General features: G+C 39.2%; 1 protein-coding gene across 1 annotated transcript in view; it reads left to right on the top strand.

Moving 5' to 3' along the window:
* The first annotated feature begins 4831 nt into the window (after positions 1-4831).
* Positions 4832-18677, top strand: part of zfhx3b (zinc finger homeobox 3b) — a 143627-nt gene continuing 129781 nt past the window's right edge. Inside the window, exon 1 of the mRNA XM_052560578.1 lies at positions 4832-5217. The gene's annotated coding sequence lies outside the window, so the exon portion shown is untranslated. The remainder of the gene's footprint in view (positions 5218-18677) is intronic.

Genomic DNA, 18677 nt, shown 5'->3' with positions numbered 1-18677 from the left:
CAATAACAAAATCATGTAAATAAAACAGCGTCTTTTTAACCATTATACAGTGGCATTTGAGATAAGAGATGGCATGTTTTCATCTGTATGTAAAAAAGAACGATGCTGTTCTCCTTCAGTTTGTCTTTAAGGTGGATGATAATTAACACATTCCTTTGACACGTATCATCTTTGATTCACTCACGTGTTTGTCATATCTGCGAGCTGATTTATATCATAATAAGACAATGTCGTTTTATCTGTGAATCTTGATGTTACACAGTCATGAAATAATTTTGCAGTAAGTGCAATATTACTTATTCCGTCTTACAGCGTTTAATCATTTATACACAGCAGTTTTTTTCTTCTTCTGTATTATTATTTATGATTCCCATCATATCTGATTTTTCCGAGCACATGATATTTTCTTTTTCTGCTTTAAAATTGGCCTCTTTTCAAAAACTCACACACAAGAAGGGTCTCCAGTCGTGCGCGCTACACACGATTCAACTATGGCTTCGTGCGTAAAGTTAAGATGTTTGATGAACCCGGGTGAAATGTTCAGCAGGGAACCTAGTCATTCGCCAACAGACATTTCCCTATATGTATATGTGCTCGATTTGACGCAGTCCGGTGACATAGGACACGCACAGATCTGCTGCAGATGGCAGATAGGGAACATGTATATCCCTGACAAGGCAGGTTCATGTTGTGTTTGAGCCCCATGGCCAGAGTGAACATAAGAGGGCGCTGCCATTGCACCTGGTAACACGTCCTGCCCCTGCTTTCAGGCCGGACAATTCTCCTGTGTTGTCAGTGCCATAGAGTCCCAGTGTGCTTCAGACCAGCCATGCGCCACAGCTCTCACCTCCTCCGCTGCTGCTGTTGCAGTGCATGCGCCCGTTCCCAAATAGCCGCTGCTGTTCACCGGTGAATGAGTTAAAGTTGTGTTAAATAACCATGCGGGGAAATGCTAATTAAGCGCCAGATTCTTTCATTAGGGAAGCATGAGGATGGAACCCCTTTGATAGCTCTATCCGAATGTAGCTTGAACTTCTTTGCCTTCCATATTATTGCAGTGGAAAAATCCCCAAACATATTTAATATTTATCTGAACAACCATGTTCTTCGCTTTTTAATAAAGTTGCAAGACTGTTGTAGACAGCTGTCTTTATCTCTGAATGCTTTCGCCTGTTTTCATTTCCTTGCGGCTCGATTCAGTGGTGGCACAAGCGGTGCATAAGGGTGAAAAGCCCAGGCTCTTTTGGAAACGCTGAATAATAATAATAATAATAATAATAATAATAATAATAATAATAATAATAATAATAATAATACATGCACATTGATTTAAATGTGTTTTAACATTTTTGTGCTTTCTTAATTTGGTCAAACAATTCTAACATTTTTGTTTTCATCATAAATAGCAACGGATTGTGATTCTGTTGCTGCAGTCTAGGGTTCATATGTGAAATTCATTGTTTGTCCGGCGATGGACCGAGGTTTACACACACATCTCCAGTCGGATCAATCAGCATGTTCACCAGAGGGGTTGGTCATGCGTATTTGGATGTCTGTTCAGTCATTCCCAGTCATATTTAGGACAGAGCATTCGCAATTGATTAAACCTTACAGATTAGAAACACATTTAGTGTATAATAAAAGAGTATGCAATGACGATTCTGTGTGCATCTGCTTAAGAAAACAAAGCTCAGGTGATATTTGCGTCCATAAATACGGCTATCAAGCGCCAGACAGGACCACACTGCATATTCAAATGTGCTTAGATTGGCTATGGCAGGTTACAAAGTACAAAGCGACAGACAAGCTCTGATTCTGTGCCTTTTCACGCACCGGCCTCTTATTATCTCACTGCCCCTCTAACTCTTCGCGCACTCTATTTTCCATCCATTCATTTTTACAATCCCTCTTTCCCAAGAGAGCAGGCACATCACCAATCCAGAAGATTCTCTCAAGGCAAAATCCGTATGCATATCAAACATATCGACGTTTTATTTTGTAACTTTTCATTTGTCACTACTGTTTTCCGTCGCACGTGACGGAAGTTAGTTCCTGCGAACGTGTAGTCCTGCTTGCTATTTCATGATATTTCCTATATCTTTCCATTTGCGCGTCAGCAATATAAAAAGATATGCTTTTAAAACTTACATTTAGACTATGCGAGCACGCACACGGACACCCACGCGCTATCCACGCATATACAGAAGCAACTGTCACGTCTAGCCTATATTATTGCACGAGGCCAGATTGTTTAATACTGCTATTGTTTGTATAATGCATTGATATCCGTATTTGATAATGCTTCAGTGCAATGGATTTCATAGAGGCTCGGTGTGTTTCCTTGAAACTCCCAAAGCGAGTTCCATATGACTGCATGCTCTCCAACATGTTCTCTATAATAGGCTATGACATGAGATGGAAATAAAATAAAACACAACATTTATTAGATTCTATACATTTATTTAAAAATAACACATTTTACTGGAATGTTAGTACATTGGAATATTACATTTCCTCTGACAATAATGATCAGAATAATTTATTCTATAGCACGTTAATGACAACTTCAATTCTTAATACTAAAATAATATAAACACAATATTACAATAACATATACAATCAATTAAAATCGTGCAGAACACAAATAACATGTAATTATTTTTGGACATACAAGTGCTATATCTATATACATTGCCTAATGCAAGAGTAAATGATAACATGGAAATTGGCATCATGTATTCTGAGGAATAAATCGGAAAAACACATTGTCTTAAAAGAAAGAGAGAGCGAGAGAAAGAAAAGAAAGTTCCAAAAAAAAAAAAACACTAAAAAATTATATATGATAATTTGCTAATAAACATTATGCAATCGATAGAAAACAGGTATTTGGCCCCTTAGAGTTGTCAATAGCGAAAGTAGTCATTGAGAGAGAGAGAGGAATTGTCATTTCTTTAGTCAGAATCAACAATAGAATTAACATGAGAAAGAACACTGGCCTGGGCTCAAAGGTCGGAACTGGGATACACGCTTTTGATTCGGGAAGAGGGCGTTTTAAATGACCACCAAAAGCAGGAGAATTGTTTTGGGGCAAAGTGAAAAAAGCAAACCTGTGGAGAAACCCACCGATCTATACTACAGTTGTTACTATTGATCAAATGTCACCTCTTTGAACGGACGCGCTTGAAAGTTACACTACTTATCGAGAATTATAAAAAAAAACGCACAGCATGTAACGCGTATCGTGTCATTTATATCGCCGCTGACTGTTTAAGGAGCGATTTACATGCTATTTAAATCTCTAACTAGCTTAAATAAACAGGACTTGAGTTAAAAATGACCTGTTTAAATTATCTTTGAATTGTAATAACACATGAAAAACAACACATTGAGCTGTTTATTGATATAACATTAGATAAAGTAAGATAAGTGCAGGAAGGAAAATGTTCATTAAATAACTTGTGATTTCTACATTGCACTCTCTCCCTCTCTACACCTACTGTCTGAGAGTGAGGAGAGAGAGAGAGATAGGAACAGAAACAGAAAATGTCATAGCCTATATTAAAATTGTTCATAAATTCTATACAGAGTTTTTTGGTTCATCCTTTTATCGAGTCTACTCTTAAAGATAATATCTAAAGAATCATCCCTAATCATATAATGCTGTTCGTCTCAAAGTGAATAAAATACGTAACCTACGTCGCTTTTGACTCTGACAGGAGTAATATAGGCTAGATTTGTTCAAAAAAGATAAAAAGAGGGAAGTATAGGCTAGTTGTTCTCGCATGGTCTAGTTTTTTCCTCGCATTCGGTTGCAATGTCTAGATTCTTCCTCGTGCACTCATCTCAAGATCCAGCTTGATGGTTTAGACCGTGAACGTAAATACAGGCAGTATATCGAGGTGTTACCACGACAGATAAAAGTCCAATTTCATGTATTACACCTAAAAAAATATATGATACTTAATAACGATTTTACAAATGTTATGATACATGCATAAAGTGTAGTTTTCAGAGATAGTTTAAATTTACTTCAGAAAATGACAATACTAAAAAAAAAACCCAGATAATATCCTATAGCTATCACATAACGTGCATGCTGAAATTATAACATTTAACACTGCAGTTTTTTAACAGTTCCTGTGTGCATATATACAGAAGTTCAGAAGCTCATCTTTACAACCAGACAAAAAATGTAATAAATAAAATAGTCTGATAATAAAGGTGTTTATAATTACAGTGTATATTAGGCTACTTTTTGTAAGTAGATGCTGTTCTCGGTATGTTTTAAAGTTTGTTGTTCACCATAAGTGCATATACACTAAAACATACTAAAATATTTTGCTTATTTAACATCTTTGTCTTTGTTTCACTTTTGCATGCTCTAAAAGAAAAGAAGAAAAAAATCTAGGCAGTGTTAATCCTGTCATAAGATTGTTGTTTTTATTAAATGCGAGGCAACTGAAAGTGTGACGAACTTGTTGGGGTTTTAAGCGCTCTAAAGTTGGCGTTTTCGAGGTTATAAGTGCTTTATTTCATTTCTTAAACATAGTCGTTTTGATTCTTAAATCTAAAACTAGCGTCTGGTGAGCAAATAACACAGGCGCGAGAACACCGTGCAGCGGGGCTCCGCGCGCGCCTCTCCACTATTAACTTTCAGTGTCTTCCTTCTCATCCAACTCTTACTTTGTGCTGTACTTAATTCCATATTTTCAATTCCCGATCACTACTTTACTCTTTCTCGTTCTCCATCTATCCATCCATCCCTCCCTCCCTCCTCTATCTCCCTCCTCCCTCTCTCTCTCCTCGGCTCTCTGCTGAATCTTATTGATCCAGAAGGTGGCTAATTAGCCCTTCCCGTCGTGCCTGTGTAATGAAGCACATGCGCACTGAATTAATCACAGCCATTTTTTGCAGGAAACTAATTAGCAGGAATAAAGATCCAAAGAGTTTTTTTCTTTTCAATCATCAGATCTCACTTTCACCTCTTCCTCTCTCCCTCTAACACAAGACTCATCGCCTGCTTTGCATCCAAATTATTTTTATATTGCCTTTACAACTAATACTCCGGTTTTTTACTCTCCGCAACAACAATGATCTTTCTTTTACCATCATCCTAAACGCAAACTGACCAAAAGGGACTGCCTTGATGGGATCTTTAGCCAAAGCGTCTCAATACTGGATTAAAAAGCAAGGATCTCAAAGCGGCAGCCAAACATTGTAAGTTGTAACTTTGCTTTCTCTTTCTTTCTGTCTCTCTCTTAGCGTTACGATTCCCTTTAGTTTCAATAACAGACTAAAGCGATGGCTTTCGGGATTTCGCCGTAGCAGCCCCGGCTTTGCCTATTCTCCTAGCAGGATCAAGAACAGGCGATCGCCAGTTATTTTCATGCAAGTTGATTTTATTTGCTGCTGTTTATTAGTATCGTTACCTGTGTTTACATCTGGCTTCGTCCTCGCTCTTCTCGTGACTGGAAGAAAAGAAAAGGGCAAAGACAGCGATTCCTTTTTTCCAAACAGTTGGATTTAAAACACACTTCTGCACGTTCATGTATTCACACTGGTCACAAAAGGACCGAATAGTGTCAAGAAAGAGGTTTTTGAGAGGGTGTCGATGTACGAGGCTGCTGGGAGAGGAGCGGGAGCTCTGTGCGATCGTAGCCGGGAGAGGAGCGTCTTAGTCCAGCCTCCGAGTCCGTCCGCGTCCGCTGAGCGGGATGCGTCGCCTGCTTTTTCCATTTTTACACCGATATGCTCGTTCGTCCTCTACTTTCATTTCCTCTCTCATTTAGCGAGCAAAAATCCTCAACAATGCGCCCATCGTTACTTTTTAGTGTCCCCTCTAGTGTGGATTTCTCCGCCCTTTGCTGTGCATTTCAGTTCCTCTACTTTTTTCGCTCCTGTCACTTGCGCCGTCTTTTCTCGTATTATGTTTTTTTTTTCATTCCAGACGACGTTAAAGTTGTTCTTTGCTGCTTCCCAGCCAGAGTCACATGCAAATCGATAGGCATGTGTGTGAAGTGTGTGCGAATGTTTAGGGGAGTGTGTTTGGTATAGAGACGGGTCTCAGGAGCGGTTCAGTCGGAGCTCACAGAGCCCTGAGAGCCGCGCTACACACACAGCGATTACGGCGAATGACCATAAAAACCCACGCTTATGGCGTGAATTTGTGGATCTAAAAATCTAAACAATGGAATGAAATGTAATTTCGACAACAGAGACGTTGAGAGTAAAATACGAATTCGATTTTAGAACTTGCGTACGTTCTCCTGAGGAAGAAAAATAGAACGAAAAAGAGTTTTCAAATGATAAACAATGCTAACAACTTCGCCGCGCTTAGTTTAAACTAGCTTCAACTATTGAGGCGAAATTGCCCCACAAATAGACAAGGGGCTCGAATTTTAATGAAGCCAAAACTTAATGAAGACCACAGGTGTAGCATGAATTTAAAAAAAAAAAAATGGAGGGACTTAAAAAGTAACATGAACGAAGAGCTATTGAGAGATAGATAGTCCTTCCAACGTATACGGACAAGAACAAACGGAAATGTGGATCCATAACAATGATACAATGTACCTCACAGTGAGATAGAAAAAGGAGAAAACAGAAGAGATGCAATGGAAGGACAGACAGACCCAGAGCTGACTGACTGTTTGTGAGCTGCTCGTGGATGTGCAGGGTTGGGGAAGAAAGAGAGGGGGAGGTTGAGAGACTTGGGGTCAGACGGCAAGAAATAAGGGAGCAGGGGTCACCGAGTGAGTGGAGGAAAGATAAAAAAGAAAGAGAAGGGGAAAAAACCCAACATTACAGAGCCAGCGAAGAGTGGGGTGGGTAATGTTGTGGGGTCACACAAACAATACATCGAGATTGTGGGGGTTAGCAGGACTATAAAAATGTACCTCAAGTTTAATCAAGAAAAGAGTGTCAGATTTTGCACTAGGTAAAAAGTCCTTAGTTTAAAGTAATGGATTATTATTATTATTTTGTTGGAGGAGAGAGAGAGAGAGAGAACACTCATGAAGGAAGGTATGCATACAAAGAGAGTTGAGAGGATAGACGGGGTCAAATAGCCACGGGCCATATCGAAGGAATCAGGGAAGAGGTCAGAAAAACACAAATCCCAAGATCTTTTTATCCTTCCCGACGTGTCGTAACAAGAGGAACCAGAAGCTAACGTAGGGACGACACACACTTTTTTAGGTTAATACTGTGCAGTGTCTGAAAAGTGTAGTGTCTTTTTTTGCGCTTTTTGTTGTTGTTGTTGTTTTTTTACAAAAAGGAATTTTACAACAGCATTGCAGAAATCTGTGAGTGTGTGTGTGTGTGTGTGAGGGAGAGAGAGAGAGAGAGAGAGGGAATTGGCAGGAAAATCCATTGTGTTTTCGTTATTATATTTCAATCTTTTTCCTTTTCTTAACCATTTAAAAGAGGGCACAGTGGGCAAACTAGCTTCTCTGTTTTTAGGAGAGAGAATATGGGAGGGAGGGAGGAGAAGGACAGATAAGTCAGGGGTTTAATGTCTCTCGGCTCCCTAGTAGAGGGGTGGCAATAATTACAAGCGTCACACAAAAAGGATATATAGTATAATTCAGATGCTGTGCATGGACTCTCTCTCTCTCTCTCTCTATCTCTAGTTCCAGCTCTCCCTTATCCTTTCCCTTCCTTTCTCTCTCTCTCTTTCTCTCTCTGTGCTCTGGCTTTCACCATCACAAAACAAAGACAGCAGGCAAGGTCTTTGCCATCTCACTCACTCTTCAAAAACTCATGGATAGGCTATTCAGGGCTAATCCTTTTGCGGACAATGATTTTGAGGGCAGTTGACTCATTTCTAGGAAGTCATATTGTTTCAGTATTTGTTGTCGGTCTTGCCTTTTGTGTTTCGCCTGGTCATGAAACACTTAAACGTAGCATTTAGTAACTCTGGTCCATATTCAAGCAGTGTAAAAACTATGTTGCATTGTGTGTATGTACTTAAGGCAGGGAAAACACTCTTATTATAGGCTCTGAACAGATTTGTGTGCTTGTAAGGATATTCGCTGGGTTACAGAAAAATGTCTGACTGAGTTGTGCATATGTTTGCGTTGTGGTTTGGATGAAGGTTTGCATTGTCTCAAATTCTTTCAGGCGTTTCGCAAGCCTACAGAAAGATACAGACAGGCGCTGTGGTCTGCTTATTTGTACCTGATTTGAAATAAAAGAATAAACTGCTCACTGTTTCTGAGATACACAAAGACACAGACTAGAGTGTCATGATTGTTTTTCACTTTAGTTTATTCGTACATCTGTCAATTCTTTTGTACGTTTAATTTAGCTTTAAGTTTACATATAAGGACATTGTGTTGGATGATATAATGGTTTTTGATTTAATTAGTTTTTATTTAGAAAAATCTATTTGAATTGATGTAGTTTTCTAATTATAATTTGATAATAATTTGCTGCACTCATTTGTACCGTAATTAATGTTAAGTAAAAACCATTTACTTGTATTACAATTAATTTATAACTATATTATTACAATTGTAGTTATTATTTCTGTTGTCCTTGCTGTTTTTTAGAATGCTGTTTTTTTTAATGCTGTTGATTTGATACTGCCGCTTAGTGAAATCGCTTGTTCAGCAGTAGATTTGCTACATTTGCTTTCTTTCTCCTTCTATTTTCTTTTTCCTCCTGTGTCTCGATTTCTAGTCACTTCCTCTTACAACACCAAATATACACATGGCCAAGTGTACTCATCCTGGTCATCTATGGTGCATGAATGGAGATGCTCGATGACGAGACGGCGTGCCGTGTGTCGTATGAGTGTGTATGGATGTCGTGGTGGAGACATAGGGCAGGGGGAGACTGTGCTTTCCTCTTTACCCCTCCCTATTCTCTCTCTCTCTCTCTGTCTCTTGCTGGCACCCTTAGGGAAAGCCTCAGTGATGTCCTCGGTGGAAGAGGGCCCTCTTTGGGTCAACATCAATGACAGGCCGCCTATGAGTATACTGCATAATAATAACAGTAATATTAAATGTATTATTTATATTTTGTAATCACTATTGCACCTTTAAATATTAAATTAGGCATTACATTTTATATTTATCTTATACTGTCTTATATTATCTTATTTTACACAATACAAAAATCACAGCTATAGTCAGCATCAAATATACATATGTTGTAGTAACAAAAAACACACCGCTTAGGGATGGTGTAATATGAAGGTAAAAGCAGAGTGTGTGTATGTGCGTGTGTGTGTGTGTGTGTGGAGAGGAGCCGATCTCTGTCACGAGTTTTCCATTAATCCAGTCGTGCCGAGGAGGCGCGCAGAGAAAGCCCAGCCACCTCCATTTGCTGTAGGGCTTGGATAGTGTGTGTGTAAATTAGGTTAGCAGGAGCACTGGGTCTGATTACACTTGATGGTTTTGAATATGCAAGCCTGTGCAGTCAGGACCAGTTCTTCCAGTCGTCCCGTAATGAGGGGGAGGACAATGGCGTACATGTCAGTGCTATCATTAAACCACGGACAGGGGTAGGCTGAGCGTGGGTGGGGAGGATCGTCTGTGTGTGTGTGTGTGTGTGTGGAGGGGGTTCAGGGATAGTTAGGTACGCTATACCTGTGTAAACTCAGCTTTTACCACAAGCTCAGCTCAAGCCACGGTTTCACCTTTCAGACGGTTGCACTGACTGTCTGCATGTTTCTTTCTGCTTCCTCTTTCCCCCCTCCTCTTCTTTTGCTGTTTTCTCTTATTTGTTCCCAGTGAAGTTGGCAGAAATGTCTGTGGCTTGCTGTTTCACAATATGTTGTCATGTTAACTGTCTCCAAATCATTGCGGTGGAGATTTATGATAGAGAAAGTATGTGTGTGTGCACGTGATTGTGTGTAATGCACATCTCATCTGTCTATTTTTTTTATTATTGAATTTATTATACAATCCTTTTTTTCCAACACGTTTTTTTTCCCTGCTGTTTTCAGGATCTTTTTTTTTTTTTTTTTTTGTGCATATATACACAAGTGTTATAACATCGTGATTTAACTTCCACATTCAAACTGCTAAATAAAGTATTTTTATTTTTGCTTTGAAAGGAAAAAAATGTGCGATAGAAAACAGAAGGAGAGAAGCAGAAGTCTTCACCTGATCTGGTGGATCCTGTGCGGTTTATAGACAGGGCCAGCCCTGAAAAGGAGATCTGTATATGTTTGTGTGTGCGTGTGGAATGGTGACAGGAATTCCTCTTTTATTGCGAGAAGCTGCTTTTGCACATTTTCCATCAGTCAGGGAATATTTTGAGAGACAGACGTAGCCCTCAGCATTTGTCATTCACAGCTAATGTCACGAGGACGTACAATGCCTGCATTTCACAAACTCGTGTGAAACAAAATAGCTAATTTATATAGAGGGGGGAAACAGACAAAAGATTGGTGCCATTTTTGTGTATGCACTGTCAAACTGTCAAATATTAACTGAAGAAATGGACTGATATTTGCATAAATTTATAATATGATCCAAAAGCAGATGTTATCTCATGGTTTTGCAGTGGTACACCCCCATGCATGTCATGTGTGTTTGTGAGGGTTAATTCTAGCCTAGTAGCATGGCTGCGAAGGCGGCAGTGTTATGGAAGCCGTGGGTAATAACAGTGTAGCTGGCCACTGGAGCCGAGGCTAGTTTCAAAAGACAGCTCCATGTTCTCCAAAGCAGAGATGGACATGCTCTCCCCCCTCTTTTTCGTTGCACCCTAGAGCTCGGCGTCCGGCCCTCTGCGCTGACGCTTATCATCACAAAGAGGCAGAATGCATAAAACATGGAGGACACACAGACACTGGCAGCCCAGGTCGCCTTTCTCTCCACGCAGAAACAAAGCGTGAGGTCCTGTGCATGCCTGTGACTTTGACCCCATCTTTTCCATCTCTCTCTCTCTCTCTCTCTTTCAATCTTGTTCATTTTTTCGATCACTATCTCAAGTGTGCACACTTATTTTTGTGCAAATGCATGCATGCAAGGCTCTTTCAAAGGTGACATTTTCAAATGAAAAGTCCTCTTTATATACATAATGAAGAATTATGTTTTTATTAAACATATTTAAATAAAAAAATGTTTGATGAATATAGCCATAATTATGATACATTATTCAAATAATTATCTATTATAAAATAATTATAATTATCAATTGTTATAAGAATGAAAAATTTAAATACAGTATAATTTACAATTCTCAATTCTTATTTGACTGTATGTTTATATATATATATAAATACATATACACACACACATATATATATATATCAATGTAATATGTGTTTTATATATTAAAAACATACAGAATGTTCAAAAATTTTAATATTAGAAAAAAAAAACTATTTTTTAAATTTTTTTTTAATGATGATAATATTATTTGTTGATGGTGCTTGTGTGAGAAGCAGACTTGTGCGGTGGTGAAGGCCCTGAGAGTGTCTGCAGATGTCATTTTTCCAGTGCATTTTACGCTTAGCACGGCATGTGATACAGCCAGCGTTAGCCTTGGCTAGATTAGCACCATGACATGAAAACAGACCTGGATTGAGTGTGTGTGTGTGTGTGTGTGTGTGTGTGTATCGGTCGAGGAGTGTCGCTGTATCATGCTCTCTCTTGATTTCCTGGCTGTGTTAGTCATTTGTTGCATTACTGCTGCATTTATATGCATTTATTCAGCTTCTATATATATATATATATATATATATATATATATATATATATATATATATATATATATATATATATATATGTTGCAATTTTAATGCAAGAATATTTGTAGCACACTTTAAGACTTAAATAAGACTGATATGTTATTCCATATGTAAATAATATTTTAAAATGTAAAATTGTATTGCATTTTTTCCCTTTTAGGCTGCATATTGCTCAGCAGTGGTGCCATTGGACATATACATAGATTTTCATGAAACGTGCAGCACATTTTTTCCTGAGTGACAAATCGGCAAGCGCACTTAGATCATTTGCAGCTGAGCACCGTGCTGCATGCGCTGTCAGTAACTCGGGCTGTTTCTGTGCATGTGAGTGAGTGATCGACAGCACGCGTGTGTGTGTGTGTGTGTGTGTGAGGGCTGCAGGAATGCTGAGTGGGGACGGGTGAAGCCCGACAGGCTGATGGCACTTCCTCTCTGTGTACGGCACAGCTTATCCTCCTCAGGATTAAAGACAGCAGAAAAGAAAAGAGCGATGGCAGGAGCCCCCCTCTCTCTATCTCTCTCTCGCTCGCCCTCCTCTCTCCCTTTTTCCGTGTTTGGAGAAGAAAAAAAAAAAAAACCTCAAACAAAAAGCGTGATTCATTTGCAAATGTGCAGCAGCCCATACGGGTCCCCCATGGTGCACTGGGAGAGGAGGAGCAGAGAGAGCGAGGATGAGAGGAAATAAAGGTATAGTAGAGTCATTCGATTCTGTCTTTGTGGCGTTGAGGCCTAGCCGTTCCTGTCAGGCCGGTCGGACTCCTAAATCCATTAGTTTGGTCTGAAACGGAGCGGCTATTACAAACTGAGCCATGTATTATTGAGTGTTTACGTGTGTGTTTCTGCACGTGTGAGAGGAGTGCTTGTGGTTTCCGTGTTGTGTGAGTGTGTGTGTTTAGGCAGTGAAGGGGTTAAGAGGCAAAGAGATACCCCTTTGTCTCGGCGGCCCTCTTTGTCATTGTTGTGCTGGAATTGAGCTCACTGCTCCTCACTTGACCACAGCACAGCAATAAAATGGCCCCTAAGTGCCAAGGGCTCTGTGTCCCTCTAACAGCACCTCTCCTTTGGGCTTTTACTGCTCTCTCTCTCTCTCTCTCTCTCTCTCACACACACATACACACACACACATGCAGGATTTAATACAATATATGTTACACCTGTTTCCAGTGTCATTAATTTTTTTATTTATTTATGGCATTTTATTCCCAAAACATAAACTTGAATCATCCTCTATTAAGTGAAACTATATATATATATATAGTTGTTATGTATATATTGTTTCTCCAGTTTATTTCATTGTATTAGTTTAACTTTTTTTCTTAATTATTGTGTGCATATTTATATACATATATATAGAGATAGAGGGAGAGAGATAATTATTATCTTTATTATAATTAATTAACTATAACTGTCACTTATCACCGAACTATATGTTGAATATTGTTGAATTTAAGGAGTCTGTGTTTTTATTATTTCACTTATAATTGTCATTTTAATTCATATATGTAAACTTAACTCTATATATTTAAATCAACATTAACAATGCATTTATGATGTTATTGCACTTATTCCAGCAGCACAAGCGATCCTATATTGTCTGTTCTGGTCGTTTGACATGTTTTATGTAAAAACATAATTAAAGGTGAAACTGTGGTTGTGTAGCTTCATTAGACACAACAACGGTATCACCTTCGTGTGTGTGTGTGTGTGTGTGTGTGTGTGAGGATCAAGGCCAGTGTCTGATAGAGTGTGTAGACAGATCACATCTGTCTCTGATGGCAGCCATTTTGGTGCCATTTCAAATATGTCTATGAGGAAATAAATTTAGGATTCAGTTCTGCTTTATTTTTTATAAGGCATTCTTTTATGCAGCCATAGTCTCAGACTGACAATTTATTATTTAAAAATGATTCTAAGAAGCACTATTATATGTACATGTATATTTGTACATTTATTAAATCTGTTATTTTCCTCCGTATCAACTGAGTAAAAATGCTTTTAATTTTGTAGTTTTATATTATTTTAGCAGTTTATTTACAAGCTGTAAATAAGCTCTACCAGCTTTTTTTAATAAAAGAAAAATATGACAGCAGTGCGCAAATATCAGTGTCTGTGTCTCAGCGCTTAGAATAAGTAGTGTTGTTTTCAATAGTAATGATGATTGTTTACTTCGCAGAATTATTTTCCTCCCAGACATTATAATTAAATGTTGGGCAGAAAAAAAGCTGTCTCTTCTTGTCGCCTTCCTATCACATAGGTATTTAATGAGACATGAGAGGTGCGGTGTGATTGGTTTATTGGCACGAGGAGTCCTGTGAGAGGTCAGCTCATTGGCTGAGGTGTTTAATTGGTACTGTTGGACAGCCCTCCACCCCCTCTTGGGTGTAACTTGTTTTTGCCAGGTGCGCTGCACTCTCTATTAAGTGTAACATAGGACCACAATTAAATCAGGCCTTGTGAAGTTGTACTATTGTTGTCTGTCTGTCTGAGGATGGGGCGTCTGGATACTCGTCCTTTACCCACATGTGCATGCACACAACATTTTTTATTCATTTTGTGCATTTTAAAAATTATATATATAGAAATAAATCAAAGGAAGCGGCATGACAGTGTGTGGAACCACCCTTTTGTCATTTCCGTTGAATCAACCTTGCATCCTAAGGTTGTAACATATTCAAGCCTGTCCTTATTCTAATTTGGGGGTCTGGAAGAGTGGGCTTGAGGTGTGATCGTGTCACTGGGGCCAGACAGCCACAATAGATCGATGACCCCCACCTATGCTATTTAAAAAAAACGAAATAATAAAAAATTATAATAAATAAAAGTTATTACTTAGTCATGTCTTAAATGCGTGTTTTTCTTCCCATGGAGATGAAGTAACCATATCTATGTCTAGCAGCAAATTTTAATAAACACCTCATTTTTTTTTTTTTTTTTTTGGTCTAAAGCTGTTTAAACTAACCGGACAGCAAATAATCTAGAGAGTGGGAGAGAGAAAGAAAGAGGAGTGTAGGGGGGTCAGGTTAAGGTGAAAGACAAGCTTGGCACTCACATAAAACATTTATGGATCATTTACTTTTTTCAAGTGTCAGTCTTTTGATGGTTTTTTTTCTTGCCCCCTTTTTTTGATGTGCTTTGTGACGAGTTTGTAAATGTACACATAAGTGAGATAACATTCTCCCCCCTCTGTTTCTCTTAATGTAGTTTAACCCGATGGCTGTGTTTAAAGGTAGACTGGATGATACTAGTTGAGGATTGTGGTGATTTGCGGTTGCTGGAAATACACATTGAAAGCTAATTTGTTATGTGCCACGTAAATATTAATATCTGAAGAGGGTAATGAATGACAGAAAGCTGTCAAGGGAATAAGACACTCGTGTGACAGGGCTTTAGAATTTGTCAGAGGTCCAAATCCCATACAGTATATGGAACTGAGTCACGTTGCGTGTAAAAATATCCACTTAGCCTGCTAAGTTCAAAATTGGCTTCCTCGCATTAAAAATAAGAAATGTTAATGAGATCTATTTAACATCTCAGTTGTGTCAACAAGCCAGAATTTTTATTTTTATTTATTTTTTTATTAATTTTTTTAGTTTCCTGGTCCTCAGTTATTACTACTAAGAAAACAGTGCAGAGGTTTCTTCTCTAAAATTTCAGAAATATGTCACAATTATGACATATTTTATCCGAAATGCGAGTTCATATATTGCAATTCTGATTTTAAAACATGCAATTGCGAGGCAGACTTGTTATAAAGTCAAAATTACGAGTTATAAAGTCAGAATCGCAAGATATAAACACACAATTCTGACTTTTTTTCTCGGAATTGCGTGTTTATATCTCACAATTCTGACTTTATAACTCACAGTACAATTATAACAATGATAACAATTGTGAGTTATAAAGTCAGAATTGTGAGATATTAACTTGTAAGGAAAAAAGCCGCCGTTACCTTGTTTTATTTTTTATTTAGTGGCGGAAACAGGCTTCCATAACACTGCACCAAGATGCAAGTGTCTGCAATTAAAACTAAAATTTCAGCAAGAACTCAAACAATTCTCATTAAATTTATCAAAGAACAAATTGTTACTGTGTATTAACAGTTTTATGTAAATCTATCTTTCCGAAGGAATTTTTTAGGAGAAGCATCTGAGAAAAAGTTGCTACTTAAATAATAACGGTAAACTCCACCGAGAATATCCCTTGCTCTGAAAGAGTAATACAATTTATCAGAGTCGGATGAGGGTTCGTTTTAGGCAGAGCTGCTATAGTCGCTGCTGTGAGGGCCAGCTGTGTGTGTTTTTCTTAGTGTTCTGTAGCTTATCTCCATTCTGCGGGCAACTCCTGTTGGTGACTTTCATTGTGTTTACAGTGGATGGGATGGAGGGGTGGAAGGAGCACAGACACTCGTTTCATCACTTCCTTCCTCCTCTCCGTTTCTCTGTTATGAATCGATGTGTCATAACAACTGCGAGAGATGTGGAGGAAACTGAAAGAGAGAGAGAGGAACAAGGGGGGAGACTCATGGAAAGGAAAGAATTGTTGCATGCTGTACAGAAAGAGAACAATAGCAGCGATCCCAAGGCTAGATGAGGTGATCACATAGCAGCTTCAGGGAAGAGGTTTTGTGTTATTTTTATTTCCCAACCCCATCTGTGGGGCAGAGTGCTCGCAATATCAGGGGTCTAAGCGGGCCAAAAGAAAACGTATTAAAACTTCCTGAGAGCACAGCGTGTGTGCTTGCCTGTTTTGTCAGGGCTCATTTCGTTGGGTCGAAACGCTCTCGTGACATAAGCGGAGAAACAGGAAGCCTGGCTGCCATCTTTCACAATCTCCTTCGAAACAGGAACTGAGAGCAGGCCAAGCCATGGCCCCTCGCTGCTAGCAGATGGGTGCCAACCTGTTGAAGGCAACGGGCACGGGGGAGGAGAGCCGCAGAGGGGGCTTGTGTCTGCGGTGGGCCCCCTGGGATCCTTTTCCCTCTCCTGGAGGGTCTGGAGGTGTGGTCACCGTCTGTTATGAGCATGGCTCGTGATGGTGTGTTTAGCACTTGCCAGCGAGAGCATTTATATGCAAATGCTAAACAAGCATTGGTGAGACTAATTATGGCAGATCCCATTGAGTGCGTGCCAGCTCAGAGAGAGGAAGGGAGGTCCTACAAGCTGGGGTGGACTTGCCCTACTTGTTTACTCATTGTCTTTCTTTATTAGCCCCTCATTGACACTCCTCCTCAACATCAGGGGGGTCTGTTTGCTGGGGCATCACCTTTTTATGGCGAACTGACTCTAGGGCTTGATGTAGATGAGAATCACAAGGAGTTCCTCAGTTCATGTTCTCTATTAAGGTGGAGGGAAACCAGGGTGTACCAGTTTATTGTGGTCAGGTTTATTTTTGGAGCATGTTAGCTGGTTTGTTGCCTATCCACAGGTCCACCGACTAGGAAACAAGGAGATCAACCATCTAGACTAGGGCTATGCCAATAGACATTAGTCAGAGATATCGCCAGAGGCTGATGCCTTTGATGATAACAAGGTAATAATGATGACTATGATGATGATCATTATTATTATCAGGTTAGTAATACTATCTAATTAATATTAGGGGTTATTTGTTCCATCACCTTTTTTCCTTTGTTTTTACAGTGTTGCATGTTATAACCAATCAGACATGATTCCGTTGACTTTATGAATGCAGTGGCCAATCAGAGGCATTCAGATGAGTCACCGCTGAAACACTGGAGTTTTGTTGTACTTACTGAATTCAGCTATCTCGTGAATTCTGTCATCATAAACAACTAAGCAAATTAGTAAGTTAAAATGTTTCCATTAAATTTTGTTAAATACAAATTTGGTCATATTAAAAACATTTGGCTGCTTTTCCGGCAATGAAACTAAGTAGGTAAATAATTAAATAAATTAGCATGACAATGTAATGTATCGGTGATCTCATAGGCTGATGATATGACAATTGAGCTTGTCGCCTAACACTAATCTAGACCAAGTTGGACCAGCTAGAAACCATTAAAGTTGTGTTTCTACTGACAGGTCACCAAGTTGCTAGTGGATGTTATTAATCGAATCATGCCAGCTCAAATTGCATTTTCTCATTGAGTATTACAGATTTCCAGTTGATGTCTTGGACTGCCTTTGTGAAAACCCCTTAAAACCAGCTACCATCTGAAGATGGGTTTTCTAAAAAGGGTGAATGCAACCTCTTAACACATGCCCTCCTTTAAAGGATGCTATAACTAATTACAAGTGGTGCTCAAAATGCATTTAGGTCAGCTTTTTTAATCGTATGCAAATGTATGAGTAGAAGAGAGGGAAATGTTAACTTTCAGAGTCAGTGGCTCGCTCTGACTGCGGACAGAGGTGGCATATACTCAACTCTAAAGTATCCCTGCAGTCCTGCCAGAGAACAGGGCTGCACTTACTAGCTTACAGTCCAGACACGAACTTCAGAAGCTGTGCGGCAACACAGTATTTCAGCATAAAGAGCAGAGTTCACAAACCTGGAAGCATATTTTATTTGGCTAATCATTTTTACGTGCTTGATAATCTGAATTTATCATGGCGTACAATTCGTGCTGCTCCTAATGTTTACACACAACAGCAGATTTCACATCAGCCACGCTTCGAAATGGACAGGTTTTTGTTGATTGAACAGTGTCTCTGGCTTGCAGAAATGACAACGGTGCTGGAAGTAATTAGCTCTGATGGAATTATGGCAAACCACGGCAACTCTCCAAGAGAGAGACGACAGGGCAGGCATAACCTCCATTTTGAGCACAAATGTTTTTGAGGTGGAGGAAATGAATTTTGACAGTGTTTGAGACTAGCCAGATCCCCGACTTTGGAGTTTGGGTTTGACCTCGGTGAAGATAAATCAAAAGGATAAGCTTTGCTCTGGTCTGGTTTCCAGCTCTTTCACAGACCAGCTCATCCCTCAGTGCTTGTTTCTCCTGCAGTTAAAACAA

The sequence above is a fragment of the Carassius gibelio genome, chromosome B7, assembly GCF_023724105.1.
Source record: "Carassius gibelio isolate Cgi1373 ecotype wild population from Czech Republic chromosome B7, carGib1.2-hapl.c, whole genome shotgun sequence".
NCBI lineage: Eukaryota > Metazoa > Chordata > Actinopteri > Cypriniformes > Cyprinidae > Carassius > Carassius gibelio.
This window is presented reverse-complemented; position numbering and strand designations above follow the sequence as displayed.